This window comes from Camelus bactrianus, chromosome X, assembly GCF_048773025.1.
Source record: "Camelus bactrianus isolate YW-2024 breed Bactrian camel chromosome X, ASM4877302v1, whole genome shotgun sequence".
NCBI lineage: Eukaryota > Metazoa > Chordata > Mammalia > Artiodactyla > Camelidae > Camelus > Camelus bactrianus.
In genome coordinates this window covers 72,460,579-72,487,706 of record NC_133575.1, presented here as the reverse complement: position 1 = coordinate 72,487,706, position 27,128 = coordinate 72,460,579, and the positions used below count along the sequence as shown (strand labels likewise).

The following is a 27,128-nucleotide window of genomic DNA, read 5'->3' as shown; positions in this document are numbered from 1 at the left end:
CTTGTGGTGGTTTTGATTGCATTGTGCTAAAGACTAATGATATTGAGCATCTTTTCATGTACTTATTGACCATTCAGACCCTTCTTTGTAGAAATGCCTATTTAAGTACATTGACCATTTTAAAATTGGGTTATTAGACTTCCTATTATTGAGTTGTGTATTTTAAATATATTATGGGTATAAGTCACCTATGAAACGTATGATTTGCAAATATTTTCTCCCATTCCACGAGTTGTCTTTCATTTCATTTTTGTAATGGCATCATTTGCTGCACAAATTTTCCATTTTAATGTAGTTTTTCTAGTGTTTCTTTTGTTGTTTATACTTTGATGTCACATCCATGAAACTATTGCTTATCCCAAGGTCATGAATATTTTCTCCTGTTTTCTTCCAAGAAAATTTTATACCTTTAGCTATTATATATGGTTCTGTGACCATTGTGATTTAATTTTTGTATATGATGAGAGATAGGGCCCAAGGTCAATCTTTTGCACGTGGATATCAAATTTTCCCAGCACTATTTGTTAAAAATAATATTTCTCTTCTATTGAACTTTTCTGGAATCTCTGCAATCTTTCCTTTGAAAGTCTGATTAAGTTCTTGGAGAAGTCTATTACAGGGTGAAACTCCTTTCCTTCTATGATTGCAGGCCTTAGAAGCATTATGCTTTTACTCTAGTCCACACTTTCCCCACTCACAGTGTATTAAAGTGTGTTGTTTTATTTTCTTATCAGCTTTTGTGGCACCCAGTGGCATCGACCCCAGTCAGGCAAGTGCTTATATCCTATTTCTTACTGAAGATGCTTTTTTTTTTTTTAGAATTTGGGATAGTTGCTTACACTGCAACTTCTGTTCCCTGAGAGGTTCAGAAAAAAAGTTATTAATTTACTGCCTGTTTAACATTTATCTTGTATAAGTGGGAGTAACATCTTTCCAACTCTATCTCCACCAGAAATTATTCACTGATTTTTACATCATTGAAGCATATTGCCATTCATTTTTCTCCCTTTTGTTACAGCTGTTCATTTTCCTTGGTTTACCCCATATTAATAGCTTTTATATCCTACTATCATTTATTCATGAAACTTTATCATTACAGAACATAAAAAGATATTTAAACTTTAATGAATTATTTTTAATGTTGATAAACCGTACTGGTGTCTTAAAGTATAATTTGATATGTTGCATTTACAAGAAGATCCAAAAGTATTTGACCTACTGAGTTTCTTTTTATGCCATATTATTACAGAATATTTTTTTAATGTCAAACTATATCAACTGTTCTTGAGCACTAGCTATGTAAAAGATACTGGCAGGGAGTAGGATGCAAAAATTGTTCAGTTATGGTTCATGCTTTCAAATAACTGAAAAAATATTAAGGAAATAAGGCATAACAACGTGAATATTTTTTAATGATTACAATGATTAAACAATATCAAAAGAGAAACGAGGCAATCTTTAAAGAATTGATCTGTTAATGGTATAAATATTGGGTGCTATGAATTTGTAAGGCTGAGTAATTACTGTAGACTAGAAGAAAGTTTTACAAAGCTTTATGAAAAAGAAGGGTCTGAGCTTCTCTTTAATGGTAGGACTTATCCAGGCATAACAAAGTGAAAATGGATGAAGAAACAGAGAGAAAATGGAAGTGAAAAACCACTAGATGCACTAGATACCAAGATAATTGGTTTGTTTAGAACAAAGGATTTTTAAAATAACATGGATATTTTTATTACACATATCACTAAGTAATTTAGTTGCTAAATGTTAAACTATTCACATTCAGAAGAATTGATGGTATGTTTTAATGGTTTTTAAACTTTTATTTAGCATTTGTTTCTCATTTTCCTCTAGACAAATGTAACCTGGAACCCTGATATGACACAATAATGCAATAGCAGCATTCTTTAAATAATTTAGCAGGAAATATGTTGTTTCTTAATGAAGCTTTGCAGTACCAATTAGTAGATTCAGGGTTCCATTGAGCAAAATACAAAAACCACTCTTTTATAGGAATAGTGAAGAGGATATTTATAATTTCTTGTATTACATAAAAGGTGAAGAGTTATATAGCTCTACCCAGTAGGGGATACACAGAAACATAAAGTTAAGGCTTGGTAGTGGAGAATAGTAAACATATTCCTACAGACAATGGAACAGCATTGAAGAGTTATGTAAGACCTATAATTAAATCAGTAGTTTAGGAATACTAGGCATATTTTGAGCTTTATAGTGTAGTGATATAATTGAACAGTAGTTTGGCAAAACAATAACTGATTATCTTCCTTCATACACCATTCATTTCTATTATATTTAGTAATATTTGTAAGAATGGGTACTCAGAGCTCCAGGTTGGGCTCGCGTGGACCCTCGGGAGAGGTAAAATGGAAGTCCCGCCCCAGCACAGCCCCACTTCTGGGAGGAAGCAGTATTCTTCCTCAAGCAGTAGCCCGCTGGCTGCACAACGGAAGTCCCGCCCCAGCACATCCCCAATTCCGGCGGAAGCAGCGTTCTTCCTCGAACGGCAGCCCGCGAGCTACGCACCTCAAAGTCCTCAGGCTTTTCCGCTGGAAGCTGAGGGAGCCTCCTCACCTGGTAAGAGGTACGAGGGGAACTTGGTACACGCCTTCTGTGGCGCCAGAGAGCCAGAGCGTACCGTCGGCCCTCTCGCAAGGGTTGTTAATGTCTAGAAGCAGCCAAGGTTCATTTGTTTTCTTTCCCCATATTTGTCTTAAACATAGACAAACACAGGGCCTTCCGGGGTCATACTGTTTACTTGGCCCACAGAACGCCTTTTTGCTTTAAGAAGTTTCATGCTCCCAATCTCTGAATTCTGGAAGGCTGCTGGGCATAATATTACCACACAAAACTGTTAATTTGCTTTCTTCATACTTGGGCCGTAATACGATTCTTTCTCTTTCAGGTGTTGGTGTTGAATATACCTTATTAGCATATTAAAATGGCTGCATCCAAAGACGCCATCCCTTCCTTGTCGGAATACCAGTGCCAGATCTGTGTGGATATCCTAATCGAACCTGTAACACTGCCTTGTAAGCATACACTCTGTAAATCATGCTTCCAGTCGACTGTCGAAAAGGCAAGTTTGTGCTGCCCCTTCTGTCGCCACCGGGTCTCTTCGTGGGCGCGGTACCATACCCGAAGAAATTCTCTCGTCAATATGGAACTGTGGGAGACAATTCAAAAACACTATCCAGAGGAATGCAAGCGTAGAGCCTCTGGGCAGGAATCCAAGGAAACAGTTGATGAGCATCAGCCAGTTCGCCTGTTAAGTAAACCTGGGGAATTAAAAAGAGAATATGAAGCAGAATTATGCAAGATGGAGGCAGAGCGACGAGCCAGGGAGGAAGAAGAAAACAAAGCCAGTGAAGAATACATTCAGAAATTACTGGCAGAGGAGGAAGAAGAGGGAAAAAGGCAGGCAGAGGAAAGGCGAAGAGAGATGGAGGAACAACTGAAAAGTGATGAAGAGCTGGCAAGGAAGCTAAGCATTGAAATTAACAGTTCCTGGGAGGAAAGTATGTCGGCGTCGCCCTTCAATTTAAGAAAATCTGATCGACTTGCAGCCAAGTCAAAAAAGAAAAATAAGAACAAACAAACAAACACTGGAGATACTCAGAAGTATTTGTCACCTGAATCTCAACTTGCATCAACATCAGAGTTTGAAGTTGTACAAGAAGACAGGAAAAAACACATATCTAAGGAAACTGACCACAGTGATGTAAAGACCCCTACAAAGCAAGACATAGAAGTGGACAAAGATATGCCAACATGCTATCCACAAACATACCTTGAAATTCAAGAACAAGGTGCAAAATCTTCAATGGAGTCACCTATGCCTCCGTTATGTACCAGTGATAAAAAACGGTGCCTTAAAGTAACAGTCAAAACAAGACCAGACAAGAAAGATGAAGGGTTATGTGTCATACTTCATGAGGAACCTAAAGCCAGAGTTCCCTACTTTGGAGAAGCTGCAGATGAGCCTTGTGGCCAAACAGAGAGTGGGTGTACTGGATCTGACACAGTGGAGACAGAAAATGAAGTCTTACCTACTGATCAATAAAAATATCTCCCAAAGAAAAAAAAAAACAAACAATAATCTTTGTTTGAGAGAGCCAGAGATCCATGCTTTTCTGCAAAAAGAAGAAAAATGTTCCCCGAAGCTTCCTCAGAACAAGAGGACACAGAAATCAACTTTACCCAAAAACTCATAGATTTGGAGCATCTACTTTTTGAGAGACATAAAAAGAAGAACAGGGCAGGTTATTAGCATTACAGCTTCAGAAAGAGGGGGTTCAAGAACAACTGAGGCCAAACTGGCAAAAAGGATTCCCAGATGAGTATCAGTTACGTGCTACATCCTCACCCCCAGACATTACTAAACGGACAGAGGAAGAATCCCAAAGATAGGAACTTCAAAAGACAAACTGTTCTAGAGCATCCAAAACCTCAGAGAGGCTTAGAAAATGAAAATTGGCAACCTTCTTTAAAGATCCAGTTGAAACGTTCAGTTAATGGGAAAAAGATACCAAATTCTACTAGAGATAAATGTAATGTATCTAAAACTGCTCATTCCCTACAGCCTAGTAAGTCACAGAAAAGTATTTTTCAGAAGTTTCAGTGATACACAAAGTAATGCATGGGTAAAGGGAGTGTTTTATAATCTAGTGAAGCTGGACTGTGAGGCTCTCTATCATAGATTCTTATTCTTATAAGTTTTTTTTAAAATTAGTTCTGCTGTGTTGCAAACTCACTGTCCTCAATTACAGGACAATCTTTGTTATTACAAGGGAGAAGTATACAAAGGTGTTTCTGCCAAACTCAGTGGCAAGCAAGAGGCCTGCTCCTTTCCTTTTTTAATAACTTTGATGTACTAAGTTGACAGTCCTTAAGGATATAAAAATGCCTTGGCCAACTTCCAAGAAATCTTCATTTCCATGCATTTCCTAAAAAATGCATATTTTATGGCCTTTGCTCACCTTTTTGTCCTGACTAGTAATCAAAGCAACTTTATAGTATTACCAAGTAGTTAAGGAATCCAGGTGGAGTTTAAAATCTGTTTTCTTGCAATTTACCCATGTATTTGCAGAACACTTGAAATGCATCTTCCCTAACACTAAAGTAATGTAATTTCCATGTCCACTTTACTTTTTTAAGTATTATAGCATTTTATTTGACTTAAAATGGGTTCGGTTTGACATGAAATAAGAAAAATCAGTTTTCTGGAAAATTAGGGGTTAGTTAACAGAAAGGAAACTAGATTCTTGATGCAAAAGGAGCTAAGAGTTGAGATGAGGCTGAGTGGGCTGGATTGACAATTTGGAAGCATTGGTACTGAGTAGATGATCAGACAACTGGGTCCAGAGTGGAGTAGCACATGTTGTTCGGCAAAGTGTTCTTCCTTGTCGTTTTTTTGCTAAAATAGACTAAAATCTGTGTTTTCATCGAACCAATATTGCTTAAAAGCAATTTCACTTTACATTTTAGGGTAGACATTGTTGTAACGCCTCAAATCAAAAGTTACTTAATTAAATCTTCCTAGAATAGCCTGGACCAAAAAAGGAGGAAAAATAGGGTAATGTGTTTACGATTTACATATCTAAGCACTTAACTTGCCTGTGAAGAAATCTTCCTAACGTAAGTTGATTTGATTTTAAGATACAGTTTTAATTTCTCAGTTTGTCTTTCTGATAGTCCTACCATCTATGCATTTTTATGAGAAACCAGTAAATGTCTTGTGTTAGTCATTAGAATGTATGGATACTTTTCCTTCCATTTCTTTGGAAGGGATATGAGAGTGTTTAATTTCTCAGGGAGTGCTAAAACTACAGAGATTGAGAATCTGGAAATATAAATAATTTTTTAAAATTAAAAAAATATATATATATATATATTTGTCAGAATGAATACTTGATTTTAACATATGCTCCCTTAGTACAAAACTATCTGAAACAGACTTTGGAAATGCTGAGGTCAATCCAAAATAACAAGTATATTTTCAAATAATTTTATAAGAGCAAATACTTGGTTCAATATTGCCTAATAGTTGAAATAATGTTTAAGGCCATATTCCAAGGCATAAAATGGCATTAGATGTTTTTCCCTAGTTCTAAATTCAGTATTTCTGTGAAAATACTTCACTAGTACATAATTATTTATGAGTTATTGAATTTTTGCAGGCAAGTCATATATTACAACAACCAAATCTTTTTATTACACAAAACATTACCTTACTAATATAGATGGGATACAGGGATACAACAAAAGCATCTGTGAGAAACAGCAGTTTCTTATTTAGAACTCATAATACCTTCAGGGTATTTTATACTCTTACTATAGTTATCTTTGAGGAGTTTATATTGTATTCATAGTAAATAGAATCCTAAGACATGCAATAAGACAAAGTAAATATTAGTTTTATTTTTAGTTTAATCCATATTTCATAAGTCACTTTCTGTTAAATACAATTAATTCAATAGGTAACAAACATTTATATATGTATTACATAAAATTGTACTAGCAGTTGTTAATTAAAATAGTTTATGCACATAATAAGATAAAGTATATATTAGTTTTACTTTTACTTTAATCCATATTTCATAAGTCACTTTCTGTTAAATACAATTAATTCAATAGGTAACATTTATATATTTATTACATAAAATTATAATAGCAGTTGTTGATTAAAATAGTTTATGAAAATAAGACAAAGTAAATATTAGTTTTACTTACTTTAATCCATATTTTATAAGTCAGTTTCTGTTAAATATAATTAATTCAATAGATAACAAACATTTATATATTTATTACATAAAATTGTAATAGTTGTTAATTAAAATATTTTCTGCAAGTAATAAGACAGAGTAAATCTTAGTTTTATTTTTAGTTTAATCCACATTTTATAAGTCACTTTCTGTTAAATACAATTAATTCAATATGTAACAAACATTTATATATGTATTACATAAAATTGTAATAGCAGTTGTTAATTAAAATAGTTTATGCACATAAGACAAAGTAAATATTAGTTTTATTTTTACTTTAATCCATATTTCATAAGTCACTTTCTGTTAAATACAATTAATTCAATAGGTAACATTTGTATATTTATTATATAAAATTATAATAGCAGTTGTTGATTAAAATAGTTTATGAAAATAAGACAAAGTAAATATTAGTTTTACTTACTTTAATCCATATTTTATAAGTCAGTTTCTGTTAAATATAATTAATTCAATAGGTAACAAACATTTATGTATTTATTACATAAAATTGTAATAGTTGTTAATTAAAATATTTTCTGCAAGTAATAAGACAGAGTAAATCTTATTTTTATTTTTAGTTTAATCCACATTTTATAAGTCACTTTCTGTTAAATACAATTAATTCAATAGGCAACATTTATATATTTATTACATAAAATTGTAATAGTTGTTAATTAAAATATTTTCTGCAAATAATAAGACAGAGTAAATATTAGTTTTATTTTTAGTTTAATCCACATTTTATAAGTCACTTTCTGTTAAATACAATTAATTCAATAGGCAACATTTATATATGTATTACATAAAATTGTAATAGCAGTTGTTAATTAAAATAAATGAAAGAATAAATGAAAGACAGCCTACAACTTTTTTTTTATACTGCCGTATCGTCTTTGAAAAATGTAGACTTGTTCATTGTATTCAAATAATTTAGAGCTTTTTCAGAAGATATTATTCAAATGTTTTTTTATAACATAAGTTAATGTACTCTTTCAGGTTGGTACTGTTTTCTTTTCTCTTCAAATTTAAGATTCATACTTTTTATTTGTTGTTCTTATTAAGAAAGAAACTAGAATAATGCCATATACAGCAAAATAGGTGGACCTGGAGATCATCACTCTAAGTGAAGTAAGCCAGAAAGAAAGAAAAATAGCATGTGATATCACTTACATGTGGAATCTAAAAAAAAAAAGACAAATGAGCTTATTTACGAAACAGAAACAGACATGGAAAACAAATTTATGATTAACAAGGGAGAAAGGGAGTGGGAAGGGATAAATTGGGAGTATGAGATTTGCAGATATTAACTAAGATATATATAAAATAGATAAACAAGTTCATACTATATAGCACAGGGAAATATATTCAATATCTTGGAGTAGCTTATGGTGAAAAATAATATGAAAATGAATATATGTATGTTCATGAATAACTGAAGCATTGTGCTATACACAAGAAATTGACACATTGTAAGCTGACTATACTTAAATAATATATATATATGAAAGAAAGAAACTAGAAATTTGTCAAGATTTTAAAAAATATTTTCTTTAAGACAGCAAAATTCTAGTCCATCAATTAATGAGGATTTTTACAAATTAATCTTTATGAAATCAGAAACTAAATGGAAGTCCAAAAAAAAATTTAAAACATGTCTTGAGTTGTTTCAGTTAGGCCCATTTCCTGTGCTTCTGCTCCTCTGTGGAGATAGACTGCTTTGTCTCAAAAATCTCACTTTGACAGCCTTAAAGTATCTTAGAGAAGAGGCATAAAGAATATTTAGAGAATTACACGTAAGGACTGAAGGTCTTTGTCGGGATGCTTTTTAAAAGTCTTATTTAAAAACATTCTACAATAATAATATGTTAGGTATGCAAAAAGTTACAGAAATAGTTTTTAAAGTTATCATCTGTAATTTCAGCTGTGAGAAAAGGGTCAGCTCCTGGGATCAACACCAAAAAACCTTCACACATATAGAAAATAAAAAATAGTGTTGCCAATTTTGCCTATAAATGCCTTTCTTGAATCAATAGTGGTGTTTCTTAATTGGTATAAATCCCTTTATTTTCAGAGCAGTTGAAACATAGGAAACGCTCTTTCATTTACAAGAGAATTTTTCACGGTGTAAACCTCAGCTACATTCTTACAACTAACCTTGACAAATATACTTCACTGTAAACCTGTAATTGCTTAATAGTGTGCAGTTCAGAGGATTTTTGTACCATTACTCTTAATATCGTAATGGCCTGTCTTCTTTTATTCATCATGAGATAAGAAAATCAGGTAAGTGTTTGGAACTGAAGATCTTATTATACTTCACTAGGGAGACAACAGTGTATTTATTACAACATTAATAGAACTAATGGAAAAGAGATGTAGGGAATTTGCTCTTACCTATCAGGTAACATACAATGATACATGTACATATTCAATACAAATTTATAAATATATTAATTATATTTACAAATTCACAAACATTAGTAGCTTAGTTCTGTTTGTGTACTATTCAGCTGTTCACATTTAGTCATACTACTGATAATTTTGTAGCCTCAGTTTTTCAACTGTAATATTAAGGTCCATTTCCTTCATAAAACTCCATGGTCTGTGGTAAACAATCATAGTTAAAACTTAAATGAAACAAAATTTTGGATTTTTTTAACTTTCAAAAGCAGTCCCTCCATGAAGTTGTTGCCATCACTTTATAAATCTTTAATTTGCAAAAAAAAAAAAAAAAAGTCTCAGAAAAGCTAAATATTTTCTCTTAAATCTTTTTACTGAATTTTAAGTGCTAGTCACAAAGCGCTGGCTGAAATTGTGATTTTCAGTACTTATCATGCCTTTTTCTAAATAAAGACATTGCAGGGATGTCAAAGATTAATTAGCACAATAGGTAGTTCTATATAATTTTTCTTAACATCATTCTTTACCAAAATACTATATTTTCAAAATTCAAACACAGGGAGAAAGAAGATAAAAGCCGTATGTACTCCTTGGATAAAAGTTAACTTTAAATATATTTTAAATGTTAATTGTCATAGTCTAATTACATCTAGCTTTCCTTAGAAAGTGACTTATTCTACTTATGGGGGGAAAGGTCTTAATTTAGAATATGAAAAGTTCTTTGTTTCTCTTCCTAACTGATCTCTAATTTTTTTCCCTCCATTAATATGATTCTTCAAAATTCATACATTGAAAGTCACAGAACCTACATTGATTCCATACCCAAACAACTGATAGATTTAGTTTAGAAGAAAATTTTCTCCTCCTAGTTTAGAGGTGCAAATTTGTGTTTATTGCTTTTTGCAAAAAAGGTACATTCATAACAATAGTACATAATTGGTCTTGTAACAGGACCCTTGAGTGTGCTGCCTTTTTTTTTTTTTTTTTTTTTTTTTTTTTTTTTTTTTTTTTTTTGGTTGGGGGGATAATTAGGTTTATTTACTGATTTACTTTTAGAGGAGGTACTGGGAGTTGAACCCGGGACCTCATGCATGCTAAGCATGTGCTCTACCACTTGAGCTATATCCTCCCCTGTAACAGGACCCTTAATCAAGGTTGTTTTTTTTTTAAGCTGAAATTTTAAGTAGAATAAAGGCAGAGGGGAAAAAAAACAATTTTTCTCCAAATTTCAAAGTAAGAGAAATAACAAAATCTGCCTGGAAAATTATAAGCATTTCTAAAATAAATTCAAATTTACAATAATAGAAAGCTAGAATTAACTTGTAATTATGAAATACAATAGGACAACTGAAAAATACATACTACAAAAGGAATATTTAATAAAACTGAGAGTTTTGAATTTCAAGTTAATGGAAAATAAACAGATTGAGGGACATATCATCGACTTCATTTATTTTAGAAATCAAGTTTTCTACAGTTTAAAATCACAAAGATAAAGAAATCTAGGGATTTCCTAAGAGATAGTGGTTTATATTTAAAAAGTAGTGACGTTGCTGCACCCTTTTAGTTGATAAAAACATTTTGTTGTTCTTGCTGTGAGGACAAAGCTCTAATGTTCCCTTGTAATCAAAAGAAATTTCAAAGTGAATTTGGAATTTTTTCCTTATGTATGAACACTTTAAAATTTGGTTGTCAGATTTTTAGGGCAGCATAGACTCTTCCCAGCATCCGCGTGGAACTTCTGGTTTTTGACATGCACATTGCCCTCAGTTGTCTGAATGTTGGATAACTGGTAATGATCTATGTTTTTCTTATGCTTAATGGTGGACCTTTACCAAAAGAAGGGAAATACTTTGAAGCATGATAGTGTGAGCTTACCACTCCAAACACTGTCTTGAAGACATGTAAATTTAAATCAGAGGTCTTTTATTAGTGATGAGAATAAAATTGAACCATTTATTGGATCTTCTGCATTTCATTATGTTTTCACCGTATTTCAGTTGTTCAGCATTTTAATGACCTGTACCTCATGAAATATTTAATCCGAAGTCTAGAGTGATATGGCCTTTTCCATTTAAGAAATATAATGTGCTATTTTAGCTCCAAATTTGAATTGATGGTGTATGCTGTTACTGATCTGCATATTAAAGCATCATTGATATAATAGTACAAAAGACCTTTTATATTGCACTGTTTTTAATGCTAAAACTGCAAGGAAAGACTGATCCTATAACAGCTCACTTTGATCTCAAGGGAAAAGTTACAGCAATCCTATTAACACTGATCACAGTCAAAGAAGCTTAAAACATAATACAATATAAACTTGCTTATTTTTTTAATGAAACCACTGTGAAAGTAAGAAAGGTGATTTTTTTTGAATCATCATGAAAAGAATAATCACAGACCAGATTATATCTACATAACAGTAATTCCATTTGTATTCTAAGTATCAAAAGTAGTTGACAATGTACAAATGTATCACTTAAAATAATTATAGTTACAAATTTATAAAAGGCGACTAGAGAAGAAAATACCTGTGTTTGCCAATGAATCTTTTCTGTCATTATAACTTGTTTCTTATCATTAAATCACTTATAGAGTCAATAATACATCTATTGAACTCTGATATGCAATTGAGAAGGTCATGTTCCGTTCCATTTATCATAATCAGGTTACAGAATAAAAAAAACTCTTACAAACATGTAAATTTACACATCGTTTTAAGTAAGTCAGTTTTTACTGAGCCTTCTTCTCCCATCCCTCAAAAAATCCTTTTTTTTTTCAGTTGAAACTACCTCTTTCTGTCCCACCTAGCACATTGAATATAATTCTAACTTCAAAATTTTGACATAAAATAGTTCTGGACTGTTTCTGCAGCATAATGTGAGGTATATCTCTATCCAGAAAATAATTTTACTACTATTTGCTGAATGTATTAATGGAGGTTAAATCATTTTGTGAGTTAAAACTAACTAGCAATATCACATTTGATATCGGTGAATTAGTCACTACTATATAGATAAAGATATAATATTCAACATATATTATAATAGAAATAGTATTGGATTTGGAGTAAAGAAGACCTAAGTTTGAGACCCCATGCAACAACTTTGAGCAAACAAACAACAGTTTTAACAGCATTTCTTCTGATGTCTAGTTAGCCATCCTTTTAAGATAAGTAGCAATAAAATGTCTTGGAGCTAATAATTCAAAATTAAACTGTGCAAGTGAATGTACGTCTCCTCTTCAGTTTAATCATATATAAAACATTCTGCCTATTTGAAGACTGTTGACAGTTTTAAAATTGGTGACATATGTGAAACTGCCTAGCAGAGATGTCACATAGTAGCAGCTCAGTCTCTTAAAATCTGAATGTAAATAAGTCTTATAAAGAATTCAACATACAATTTAATAATACCAAATCAGCTAAGTTTGGTCACATTGTAGGACAGTTTCAAAAGTGCCAATATTGAAAAAATATTAGCACAAAATAATAGGTAATTTATTTTTATTAAAAATATACTACAACATGTTTCCTGATGTGTTATAACTTGTGACATGTATGATCTGTTATCTTCTGTTTACATTACCATTAAGTCATTTAAATCTGTAAATTCAAGATGTTACAAAATTCATCAAATATAAAGTATCCTTTAATTTTCTGATATAGGAAGATATCAGACATGTGATTAGGAACTGAATCTGAGAAGTTTTTTACAGCTACTCAAGGGATAATTTGAAGTTATACACTTGGAATTGTGAGAATTCAGGGAAGAGTCATCGATTCTTTTGGGATAGTAGTTATAAAACTTTAGTGTATATGTTATAGACTAAAATAAGTGATTCGACTCTCATGTTTCTGGAAAAACATTTCCATTCATAAGTTCTCCGAAGGCAAGAATCATGTCTTACTTATGTGTGTTTCCTTAACATGTAGCACAGTTCTTGACACAAAGTCAGACTGAGGATGTGCCTATTGATTGACTGAAACAATAGAACATTTAATCATTAGTTACTTAGGAATAGGTGATGCTAACGTAGCTTTCCCAGACACTGTTATCAGAAACAACACTGTACTACTGTTAGGAATATTTTTCCAAAAGAATGACTGTGGAGAGACAGAGAGGCTGGTAATGAGTGTGTGTGTGTGCGTGTGTGTGTGTGTGTGTGTGTGTGTGTGTGTGTGTGTGATGCAGTTTGGGTGGGGCAGATCACCAGGGGAATGTGACAGTAGAACATATTGTATCAGCTATGTTGATAGAAAGTGACAGAAATGATTCCTACCAGAACTAGGCCAACAAAGTGGAGAGTAAAAATATAAAATGGCACCCACCAGTGATTCTGTCTCTGGAGGAAGCTCTACGAAATCCATGCTAATCTGGCACACACCTCAAAATTTCTCAATAAATCTCCTTCTCGTATTACTCAGGAGCTTTTCAAGCTGTTGCTTTTGCACTGGGACTCAGAGTGAGTGAGTTTTTACATGAACACTTCAAGAGGAGAGTCTATTTTCCTATAGCACTTCAGCTTATCTGGATGTAAGCCCCACTGGTTTCAAAGCCAGAAATTCTGGGGGCTGGCCTTCCCACTGCAGGTCCCTTGGGCTGGGGATCCTGAAGTGGGCCTTGGATCCTTTACTCCTTAGGTGGACCGCCATGGTTGTGAAATCACTCCCACTTGTGGGTCACCACATTAGCAGTGTGGGTTCTGACTGGACTGCATCTGTGCCCTCCAACTCATCTCAATGAGGTCTTTTCTTTATATCCTTATTTGTAGAAAATCTGTTCTGCTAGTTTTCAGAGATAGTTGCTCAATATATATTTATAGTTTTGGTGTGTTTGTGGGAAATGGTGAGCTCAGGATCTTGTACTCCACCATCTTTATCTGGACCTTCTATTCCACATCTTAATTAGAAGTTTCAATGATAAAATTTTGAATTTAAAATTTTACATGATAAAATGTTGGAAATTATGAAATAATTTTTTTCAATTGTTTTTGACAACAGTGATGAGAATGAGGAAAATATCATTGATTCCTACCCCCAAAATTCATTATTTTGAAGGGAATAACCTAGTGTTACATGGTGTGTGTATGCACTGCATGTAAAAATAATTTTTAGATATGATACCCAATTTTAGTCAGTGTAGAATGCATATTATTATTTAAATGTCTGTCTGAATATTGAGCGGAATGAATGAATGAGTCTCGTAGTACAGAACAAATTAGCCTTTCTGAGAATGGAAGGTAAGTTCTATAGTTTAACATAAAGTCTTCAGCAAAATGATTAGAAGAATACAACATACATGAGGATTTTGGCTTTTGGGTATGTAAGAGAATGTGGTCAGGGCAGTTAACAGTTCTACTCAGATTGTCACACAGTGTTGTGTGGCTATCAGATTATACAATTTACTGGTGATGCACTGCTGTTCTTTACATATGATATTCCAACAACTCAGAAATATAGAGAACAATGGAATTTATGAAATTTCCTTTGTACTTCCACTCAAAACTTTTCAAATTATTCCATAAGTTTTGTTGTAGGTTACATTTTAGTAGCAATGTATTCGCTTGCCTTCCTTATGGATATGGTTAGGCTAGAAGGGCAACATTTTTTTTAAAAAAGAAAAATATAATAGGGGTCAGAGTACCTTTGAATAAGTCCTGATTTTGTTACTAACATGCTGTATGAGCTTGAGTAGGTCATTTTTTGTGTGAAAGAAGGAAGATAATATTTATTCTACCACCAACAAAATTGTTGTTGCAGTTAATAATAAAACCCCTCTAAAGTGTTTTAAATGTTAATTTTTTAAGTTTAAGTCACAATAAGTAGTCTCAATCTTGAGGCGATTTTGGGTTCTCACAATAAATGTGAAATGCCACCTGTATTTAGTGTGCAGATGATGCTAAATATGGCCTGATGTATGGGTCTGTCTTGATCAGTGACAAGGGCTTAATTTCCAGACCATACAAACAGCTCATACAACTTAATAACAACAACAACAAAATATAACTCAATCAAAAAATGGGCAGAAGGCCTAAACAAATATTTCTCCATTGAAGACATACAAATGTCCAACAGGCACATGAAAAAATGCTTAATATCACTAATTATCAGAGAAATGCAAATCAAAACTACAGTGAGGTATCACCTCATACCAATCAAAACGGCCAACATTAAAAAGTCCACAAAAGATAAATACTGGAGAGGGTGTGAAGAAAAGGGAACCTTCCTACACTGTTGGTAGGAATGTAGTTTGGTGCAGCCATTATGGAAAACAGTTTGGAGATTTCTTAAAAAACTAAAAATAGACTTACCATGTGATCCAACAATCGCACTCCTGAGCATAATTGCAGAGGGAACTCTAATTTGAAAAGACACCTGTACCCCAATGTTCATAGCAGCACTATTTACAATAGCCAAGACATGGAAGCAGCCTAAATGTCCATCGACAGATGACTAGATAAAGAAGTTGTGGTATATTTATACAATAGAATATTGTTCAGCTGTAAAAAAGAATAAAATAATGTCATTTGCAGCAACATGGATGGACCTGGAGAATGTCATTCTAAATGAAGTAAGCCAGAAAGGGAAAGAAAAATACCATATGATATCAGTTATATGTGAAATCTAAAAAAAAAAAAAAAAAAAAAAAAAGAAGAAAAAAAAGACACAAATGATCTTATTTACAAAAGAGAGACAGATTCACAGACATAGAAAACAAACTTAAGGTTACCTGGGGGAATAGAGGATGATGGGATAAATTGAAAATCTGAGATTTGCAGATACTAACTACTATATGTAAAATAGATAAACAACAAGGTCTTACTATTTAGCACAGGGAGCTATATTCAATACCTTGTAATAACCTATAATGAAAAAGAATATGAAAGGGAATATATATATATGTATAACTAAATCACTATGCTGTACATCAGAAATTACCACAACATTGTAAACTGACTATAATTCAATTAAAAAACAGATTGCTCATTTTGTTGTTTTGGGTAATGACTTCCCATTTCAGAACCTATCCTCATGGAATGAATTTCACTCTTTAACCTCTCTCTCCCTCCCATCTTCAAATATTATAATTCTTAGTCTGTAAGCAAGACAGAGTAAAATTTAAATAAAGAAAGTCAGTCTAGGGTTAATCATTTTCTGTACCTATCGAATTTCAGAATCAAAAAAAATCATAATGTCTCCTGTTCAACTTCATATGTAATGTAGAGCTCATCTGTATTACAGTTTTAAAGATAAAGGCTTGGTTTGAACCTTTTCAATGATGGAAATGTAAGTTGGTTCTTCAGTCCCACTTTTGAGTAGTTCCTACTGTTAGCAACTTTTTCATATACTGAAAGGCAAACCTCCAACATATATCAATTTGTCCTGATTTTGCCCTCTAAACCTATAAATAATATCTGACATCTCTTCTGTAAATCTTTCACATACTTTAAGATATATATCATGTCTATAGTCTCCTTTCCATAATGGCATTGCATAAATTAAATTTAATACTGTTTAAAAAACCTTGCATCTTAAAAAGTTAGTCCATTGTTTTGCATTTTGATTAAATGTGTCTTTTAGATATTCATCCAAGTTAACTATAAAAGTTCTAGGCAGGAAAGAACAAAGCAATAAACCCCATTAATTACCTATAAAAAATATTTTCTGTAGTTTGGCAACGCTGTGTTATTCATTTATGTAATCAATCACTTATCTGTCCAGGCAGCCAATTCACATTTTTTCACATATTACATAAAGTTTTATGCCTGGCTAAAGATCTTCCTTTATCTTATTACTTAAGAATCTGTAAGAAAATAAAGTTAGATGATCTCGACAAACACAACCGTAGCTAATATTTATTCTGGACAGACATGTGGCTTGGCTTCAGCAAATCCAAGGACTTAGATGAGATCAGGTTCTCTGCCTCTATTTGTCCTATGCTTCCATCTGTGTGTGGACACATTCAGCTCTTTCTGAAGTCTACCTTTTTTCCCCCACACAAATGAAAATATTGCTACCCTAATTTACATAAGTTAACATTGTATAGCTTAGCTACTTGGGAAAAGATAATTTAAATCTCTTGTTCTTGAGTCCAAAATTCCCAAGTAAAAAACTCATTTTGTCAGAATTAGTCGTGTTTATCATTAATGTAATAACTATGGACAGAAACAATCTAGTACTTGTGCTAACCATGGCAGCTTCTGAGAGAAACTGTAAAGGAAGAAAGGATCAGTATCTATAAAAATGTGCTGTAGTGCTGGGCATGCAATTCCAGACATATCCGTTATCTTGGTGTTTGTAGAAAACAATGAGATGGGTTAGTCTTAACTAAGTCATAGTCAACCTACAGTGTTTTTCAAAATACAATGGTTGACTAAAAGATAGTTAGATTTCTTTTGAAGGTTTTAAAAATTATCTATTTCATATTCTCTTTTAGATATTTCCCAGGAATTTTGATGTTAAACTCACTAGATTGTAGTTTCTGAAATCCAATTTTATCCTCTTTGAAAATAAGAACAACTCTACTATTTATTCTCCTTTTACATCTGATTTGTAGGTTTCCTCAAAGATTAATGGCAAAGATCTCCTGAAGAATTTTCTGAAGAGGTTAAAAAGGAAGGAGGGAAATTTGAGTTTGCTTTCCCTTTGTCATTCTCTAAAGGTTACAACATCTTGCCTATGCTTTCTCTCTTTATTATGGCCTTGAATATGTAAAAATACAGCTAACATTTACTAAGTGCCAGAGGCTGTTCTAGGCCTTTATGTAGGTTATTTCATTTAATACCTCCCGGAAACAATCTGAGATACTTACTGTACTTATTCAAATGTCACAAATAAAAAATACGAGGCAGAGAAGCTGAATAATTGCTTCAAGAATCCATAGTTAATGTGTTGGAGCCAAGATTTGTATTCAGACAGTTGACTTCATAAATACTATATGTTTGCTACTTCCTTAAAAACTTCATTTTACCCTGAACATTTTTTGGGCAGATATCAGTATACTAATCTTTCTGTTATAGGTGCTATTCCCAGAATATTTAACTATACTCCAACTGGGGAAAAGTTGGGGTGTCATCATGTAATACTTGGTGTATCACTCCTACACAGCTGATAGTTCCCTGAAAAAAAAATAATCCTTTTCATATTTTGAATAACTAACTTTCAATACAGTTTCTGTCTTATCAAAATATAAAGTTTTTGCCACTGGGACTAATATTCATAAACTCTCATTTAATGAATTAACTAATAATATGGTTTATTATTGCTGATATTTTACCTTTTGTGGTGAGATACCTTGTAGTTTCACAGAATTTTTAGATCATTTAAAAATATTTTGAGCAAGTCTAGGATAATTCATACTCAAAAGCCAAGTCTTCAGTCATAGGAATCTGTACATGTAACATTCCTCAGTAAACACATTTCACTTGAGTTAGCCTTCAGTAATGCTCCAGTTTTTTAAGGTGAATGACATCTCAGAGATATTCAACTCCTCCAACATTCACCTCCCCAAACTAACTGCAATTGCTTGCAAATTCAAAAGGAAAAAAAATCTCAATTTTCTACCCAGTGTGTTGCTCAACTGCTGCCTAATGTTGTGATTTTTTGTTTGTTTTTAAGAAAAAAAATCAATATTAAACTTCTAAATCAAAGACTAGTCAATATATAACTAAATCCTGGATGGAAGATTCTCGTTTTTCAGAATCAGTACAGAGTTACTTTTTTTAAAGTAAAATTGAGTTTGAATTCTGATTAGAATATGATTGGATATAATACTTTATTCTCTCTCTCCTCAACCCAACAGAAAAATGCCTGAGTGACTGATGCCAATGTCAATCTTTCTGCATGTGTAAATGACTCTATGTACCTACATTGTACATAGTTGTCAACTGACTATTGAATGGGTATAACTAAGGATTTTCAGGGCTCCGTTGTGGCACTGGAATCATATTTGCTAGGAAAGTTTTGATCTACATTCTCATCCTTCCCTCTCTTTCAGTTTGTAGGGATGATATAAAGAACTGAAGAAATTTTATTCTTAATAGTCTTAGAGCTCTACAGACTTTGCCTTGATCAATGGCAAAAATCAACTTTGGTTTCTTAGCTATGTTAACGCCATAGCTGGCCATGGACTAGTTGTTTCTACTGCACTGGAAATTATAGCAGCACACTAATAATATCCAATTATCTTTGAAAGACATTTATTAAAAACCTACCCACAAATTATTTTTCTTCCAACTTGAGAATGTAATCTTCACATTCAGTTACTGAAATAACTATAATGTAATATTGTGTTTTATGTGCTTTACGATACATGGCAGCAGTGTGAAAAAATGTCTACCTTGTTTCTCAGACATACCTGGTTGAGATTCCTCATTCCATCATGTTTTAAGTGGCAAAATCATGGGACAATTTACTTACACTCTACATTTTTGTCAAGTATTGTGAACAGTCTGATATTTCATCCACTTTATAATCTAACGAGTTAGCCAACAGAGTTCCATAGTGGCTGACAGAAGACATGAGACTCCAGAGTCAGATGCAAAGCACTTTATTACTCACAGCAAAACAAGCAGCATGAATATGATCATATGAGTGTCAGTTTTTGTTGCCTCCAATTGCCATGGATTTGATGTGACGTGATTCAGATAGGTGATATACATTTAATGATTCTGAATGGCAGCTGAAGTGCAATGAACTTAAGGTACCCATATATTTTATAATGGGCAGTTAGTATGCCTGATGTTTTATTAAACTGAAGAAAAAGTCTGTCTTCACACTGTTACTTAAGAAGATACTATCTCTATATTGAAGACTATTTTCTGTACAGACATCCTTGCAAAGATGGACGGGAGCAAATGACAGTTTTTTTTTCTCTATCAACAGAACGATGATAGACTCATGGAGAATTGTCTCACAACAATTTTTCAACTCAAAAAAATGTTTTCTGTTCTAAAGAGGTTTTCAGAAATTAAACTTATAAGGGCCATAGCACAGTAACTGGCACAGTGAATTGTTTCAATAAAAATTATGTCCTCTTATTCCCTCCCTCTTCACTTAAAAAAAAAAAAACTAATGCAATCAACATAAATACTGAATAATCTAGGTATTATCAATCCCACCAAGCCCTATCATGTATTTTAGATTTTCAGAACATGAGCCACATTGGGAGATAAAGTTACTCTAAAGAAGTACACTTTGAGCAGCTTATACCAGTTATTCCAGTTGCTGCCAAAACTGGGATAATTCTTTGTGTCTTAACACCTTACAAAAGTGCTGATACACACTGATGCTCAACAAATATTTTTGCAAAGCAATAATTGTTTAATATCAGGTGTGCAATCTTTGGTCAATGCAGAATAAACTATGAACTCAGTATTTTGTTTGAGTTTGTTGAGTAACATATTTAGAAACAATTCATGGCAAAAAAAAAACCTGCTGGAAACGTCATTTATGAGTAGTTTATGAGTATATACACAATTTTAAATACATAAGTATAATGAACAATGTTTAAAAAAACTTTAAAAGAAGCTAATGCATAGCAAATGTATATTCACATTTGTTACAAATGTTAAGAAAGTTGATTCTAATATATTCTCTAAAAACTGAAATGTTTTGAAACGAGGAAAGCAGCTGTTTGCATTGGTTCATGTTTGGATCCAAAATTAACTCTGGAAATTATTCTGAGTTAATGTATAAGAAAAAACATTTGGGAAATTTAGAACTGAAAGTACTATATCTGAAATAAAACAATTCACAGGATGGGCTCATTAGCAGAATGGAGAAAACAGAGAAAAGAGTGAGTTTGCATTTGAAGACAGATTTGTACTAACTATCAAATCTGGAAAACAGACAACAAATGAAAAGGAAAAGAAACAAAACATCAGGAACTAATGGGGAAATATCAAAAGGTCAAACATATGAGTCACTGTAGTCCCAGAAACAGAAAATTTCTAAACTGTGTTCCTGGGATGGGTAACCAAAGCAAAGCTCAGTAGTTTCCTTGTGTTCCCTGTGCTGCAATTCTGGAGAGAAAAAAACAGCTAGCATTCATATTTTAGAGAATCTATACATGGGAATTTCAGAGATCTACAGAGGGTCTCTTTCTAGTATTCAACTGTTAAGTGCAATTATGTGGGAAAATTATCGGAGTCTAGGGAAAAATTTATCCGAAAGAGATAGAAGAATCAATCCCAAGAGCTCATACAGGGTTAGGAAGAGTGTCTGTTTCCAACAACAGAAAACATCATAATGCGTGGGTATCCGAGTACTGGGGATGGTCTTATGTATGTGGTGGAGAAATTTGGTCTTAAAATTAATTCTACTTGAGTTTCTTCTTACAAAACTTAAAAACAAGACCAAAAATATCAAACTATTTGTAAATAACCAAACTGTGACCCATAAAAAAGCTCAAAAAATTTATAGGAAAAGAAAATATCCAACATTCACAATTTAAAATTCACAATGTCTGGTAACCAATTCAGATTCACCAAGCATATGAAAATATCATTTAAATGTTAAGGAGAAATGGGTTAATCAAAACAGACCCAGAAATAAAACTGGTATAATTTTTAGTAGTCATGTCATTAAAATAGTTGTAACTGTATTCCATATGTTTAAGAAGCTAGATAAAATATTAAACATGTTAGGTAGAGAATTAGAAGACATAAAAAACAACTCAGATCAAATGTCTAGAAAGGAATACGAGAATGTCTTAGGTGAAATATTTACTAGATTGAATACATGGCAGATTAGATTTTGCACATGAAAAGATTTCTGAATTCAAAGACATAGCAATGAAAAATCATGTAAAATGAATCATAGAAAAAGGAAAGACTAAGAAAATAGAACATCAATGAGTGGTGAGACAATATAATACACATAAACTAGGGCCTTGAAAGAAATGAGTGACGCAGAAAAATATTTAGAGACCTGAAGACTGGAAGTGTTTCAAATGATGAAAATGGATAAACTCATAGTTCAAGGGGTCCCACTCACAAGAATCATGAATAAAAGAACACTAAGGTGCATGATATTAAAATTTGTCAAATACAGAGGTAAAGAGAAACATTAAGATCAGCAAAAGATAAAAGACAGTTTAAGTATAAACCATCATTTAAAGGCTCATAAATTGTCAATACAGTGTTATTAACAAAATTTACCAGTCATCAGTTATGCTTTGTATTATTCAGTGTTCTTCAGAGCAAGAGAAAATATTAGAGAGATTTATTATAAGAATTGGTTCATACAGTTATTGAGGTCAAAAGCCAAAAGGCCAAAAAAATCACAGTCTGCTATTTGCAAGCCAGAGAACCAAGAGACCTACTTGTGTAATTCAGTCTGAGTCCAAAGACTTTAGAACCAGAGGAACAGATAGTATAAATTTGCCAATCTTCCAGAAACACCCTCACAGACACACCTGGAAATAATGTTTTACCATCCTTAGTCCAGTCGACACATAAAATTAACTATCACCTGCATCCACAATGAAATTGATAACATTTTCTAATATGATAGTAAAAACAAATAAAATTTACTCTTATAGAGTGGTGCTTTGTAGATCGTTGTGTGTATTAGAGTTTTCTAATACAGTTATTATTGCACATTCTAGGGCCTTAAACCTAGAAATTCAGTTTTTTCAAGTTTGTAGTAAGATTTACAAATCAACATTTTAGTTATACAGTATTAACTGTCATAATTTTTTATTGAAGTAAAGTTAACATGTAAGAAAATACAAAGTTTTAAGTGTTCAATTTGATGTCCTTTGACAATTGTAAACACATATCTGTCAACCAAAAGAAGATAGAGAAACAAGATACAATCAGGCTTCTTTTATTCAAATAAATAGTTTTTAGATTTTTCCCTGATGTTTTGGGTATCAGTGTTTTTCTTTGTTATCGTTGAGTAGTATACTGCAAACTGTTCATCTGTTCGTGTATTGTTCCCAATTTGGGGGTATTATGAATAAAGGTGCTATGTATAATCCTACTCATATCTTCAAGTAGACAAATGCCTTTATTCCTTGGGGGAGGTGGTAATTACATAGGAATAGAGATAGTGTGTCATAGTCTGGGTGTGTGTTTAACTTTTAAAGAACTACAAAACACATAAAAACATTTTACATTCCCACTAGCAATGCATGAGTTCTAGTTGCCAAAATTTATTAGAATCAGTCTCTTTTATTTTCACCATTTTAATGTGTAGTGATATCTTATTGTTTTAATTTGCATTTGCCTAATGCCAAATGATGCTGAGGACCTTTCAGTTGTATATTGGCCATTTGCGTAGCTCATCTTTTGTTCAAATCTGTCAAATCTTTTGAAATTTTTATTGGATTGTTTGTTTATAATTGATTTATAGTAATTCTTTATGTCTTAAAGTCTTATGTCAGATGTATGTACTGCAAATATTTTTCACAGATTGAGGCTTACATATTCATCTTCTTAGTGGTGCCTTTTGATAAACAGAATTATAACATTTCAATTAATTATATTATTATATTTTGTCATTATGGTTTGTACTTGTGATCTAACTAGGAAGTCTTTGCATAACCTAATGTGAAGATTTCCTTCTATACTTTTTCCTAAAAGTTTTATGGGCCTAGACTTTTAAGATTTGGTCTACAATCCACCTTGAATTATTTTCCACTTAGGGAGTGATGTAAGGGAGTAAGTCTCGGGGTCTTTCCTCTCTTAGCTCTGTTCCTCTGCCTCCAGCCTTTAACACATTACCCCGTAGACTCTTTGAAGTCCTGTGAAAAAGTGTTGAAGTAACTTGTTCAGTTGCTGGGGCTCTTCCGGATTTCAGTTCATCAGACCAACTTGTACATGGCTACTAAAGGTCTGTTAAATGTTTGAGTGGTTTCTACTTAACTCGTCTATAATAGTTTCCTTTCTTCCACCACTCTGTAAGGGAAGGAATTAATCATGAGTCTCCTCCCTCCTAATGAAGGGCTTGCCACTTTCTACATTTTGGTTAGTTTAAACTTCCTTACATGATCAGATCTCTGGTGAGTTAAGGAAAAAAACTATTATTTTGGAGCTTATCTGGATTATTCTGGGGATTAAGAAATAAATGATCATGATTTGTGAATTTCTACATCCTAAGTGAAATGAGAAATCCTTAGAACTTACTCCAATGCATGTGGTACTAGAGTTTTTCTCTTTGAGAAACATTACTATGAGGATAGGTTCTGAAATGGGAAGTCATTACCCAAAACAACAAAATGAGCAATCTGTTTTTTAATTGACAATTTCAGCATCATTCTATTCTAAATGCCCTGGTCCCTACATTGATGTATAGTAGAAATTTGACAACCAGAAAAAAAAAGGAGAGAAATAATATTCTAGTTGAGCTACCATTCTGGCTGATTTGTAAAAGATTATTCTAGACACTAGAACACTTTATTGTTTTCTCTGTTTTATAGATAACTCTACAATGTGTAGGAAAGTCATTTACCCAAATTTATAAAACAGATAGCATGGCTGATCTATGTCTCTTTTTCCTTTATGAAAACAAAAGCTATATAAAAAAGAGGCAATAAACACTAATGGCCAAATAATATAATCTAACGGATGTGAAAATTTAGTTATTCCAATTTATTTGTGTTTTTTCAAGTAATCCTAAAAGTTTGAATATCTGTATTTTATAATTATAAAGAATATCTGTATTATATAATTATATAAGAGCATTTGATGTACATCAAAAGCTTTCCTAGACTAAATCAATAAACTATGTTTCCTTTTTTTTTCCTTATTTTTAGTAGAAGTGATGTTTGGTATTGGACTCCCTAGAATTTTTTAAGAACTGAGTCCAGCTAGGCCCTGTTTCACATACATTTTTTTTACATGATGAAACATTTCTTTAATATAGAGCAGGCAAATTTGTAAAATGATAGGATCTCTGAATGTTTCAAGTTCGGTACTTTTCCATAAAAACTTTCTGTAATACAAAAACTAATTTTGGTAGATTCAGAAAAAACATCTTGGGATTGAATGTATAATTTGAGTATACATCATACACTTTTTAGTCACTTGATACAGAGAGAATTTAAATAAAACTATAATAAATATTTCATTGCTAAGTTTAATGAATGACTGAATACTGACCTTAGTTAAACTTTTAGCTCTATCTTTTCTTAATTTGTGTAGTCTACGTATAGAAATTCTCAAAAAGGTAACGGTGTTTTGGCAGTGGTGGATAAATAGTGAGTATTCTATGAACCAAGGAATCAACTAAAGTCATCAAGCAGAAATAACAAATATATAAAAATCATTGGAAGCTGAAATTGAGAGTTCAAATCAATTACAATTTTCAGCTACATGTGCATGAATCCTATATCACTGCCTTATGTATACTTATTTGGAGGATAAAGCTAACTTCTAAAATAACCACTCATGCCAATGCAGGCTTCAACTCTCTTTTTTGTTTTATTGATGGTTGAGCTGTTTGAGAGATCACAAAAGATATATTTCAGTGTTGCAGATGAGTAATAGATGTCATCCGTTTGTTGAATATCTCACAATATGGCCAATCTTTATGGGACATTTTTTAATGTTATTGGATTTTATGTTTGATGATAGATACTGAAAGGTAACAGAATATGCCACCCTAAAATATGCTAGAATTTAGCTCTGACACATGCTAGAAATATAACCTTGAATGAATCACTTAATCTATGCTTCAGTTGTACAATCTGTAAAATGGACATACTGATGGCATCTCCTTGATAAAGCTGTTGTGAGGAATAATTCAATAATATAATGTGACATGATTAGCGCATTGCATGGCAAACATTAAAAGCCAACTATTATTTTGTGCATATTTTTTAACCTACAAGTTTGAAAATGACTTACAAACTGGGCAATATAATACACATATACATACAACATATGTGTGTGAGTTTGTGAGTATAACCATATATAATAAGATAGCATTTAGATTTATCACTGAAAAGAAAGATAATTGAGGTATAAATGATTTATCCTACTATATTTTCTTTCCTTTCATTCCAAGGAGATCTCTAGCTAAATCTTTGGGTTCCCCTGTCTCTCTGAATATTCCCAAGATAATCTTTCTTCCTGTCTTTTTTTATTTTTAACAGCTTTATTGAGCTATAACTTATACACCATAAAACTCACCTATCTAAAGTGTACAATTTAATGTTTTTCTTGTATGTTCAAAGAGTTGTGCAGCCATCACAATAATCTAATTTTAGAACATGTCAATCATTTCAAAAAGTAATTCCATGAAAAGTCAGCCCTCATTTAACCTGTTTCTCACTTCACCCCTCAGAATATTATGTTTTAAAGCTATTTTCAAGGTCCAATAATTATAGAATAGCTTCAGCTGGACTCAAGGTAACAAATACTATTCATGTTTAAATTTTATTTTCTCCAGAAGGGAATAGAGAAAATGAGAGTTATTTTATGGAAAAATGTTTTGATGTGATTAAAAATGAAATATAACCAGGTACATTGACATTTAAAACTGTACAGAATTGTTAATTTCTAAATGAAGTGTGGGGTTTTTTCCCCTTTAAAATAATCTCCTTGTGGTAAATTTTGTAAATTACTTGATAGTCATTCATACTGCTGAATTACATTTATAATTAGTAATATATAAAATGAATTATTTGGGTATATATGCTTTTAAACATTTTATACACATATATCATAGTGAAATAAAAATACTGATTCAGTAAATAATTATGAAATGCATAATGTATATGCTGCAATAGCTCTTTATTTAATATTTATTTTGTATATATGGCATATTAATGAATTCTGGAATTCTCTAAATTGAATGATCTCATTCTCACTGGTATATGAAGAGCAGACCTGTGCTTTGAACAGTGTGTCTATGTGAGTCAAATATTTGTGTATTTCTTTCAATGTCAATAAAAGTAAATGTGAATAAATGGTAAAATATTTTGGCCAGGTCAT

General features: G+C 32.3%; 1 pseudogene; it reads left to right on the top strand.

The window, feature by feature from the left end:
• The first annotated feature begins 2,959 nt into the window (after positions 1–2,959).
• LOC105067167 (E3 ubiquitin-protein ligase RNF168 pseudogene) lies at positions 2,960–4,642 on the top strand (annotated as a pseudogene).
• The last annotated feature ends 22,486 nt before the right edge of the window (positions 4,643–27,128 follow it).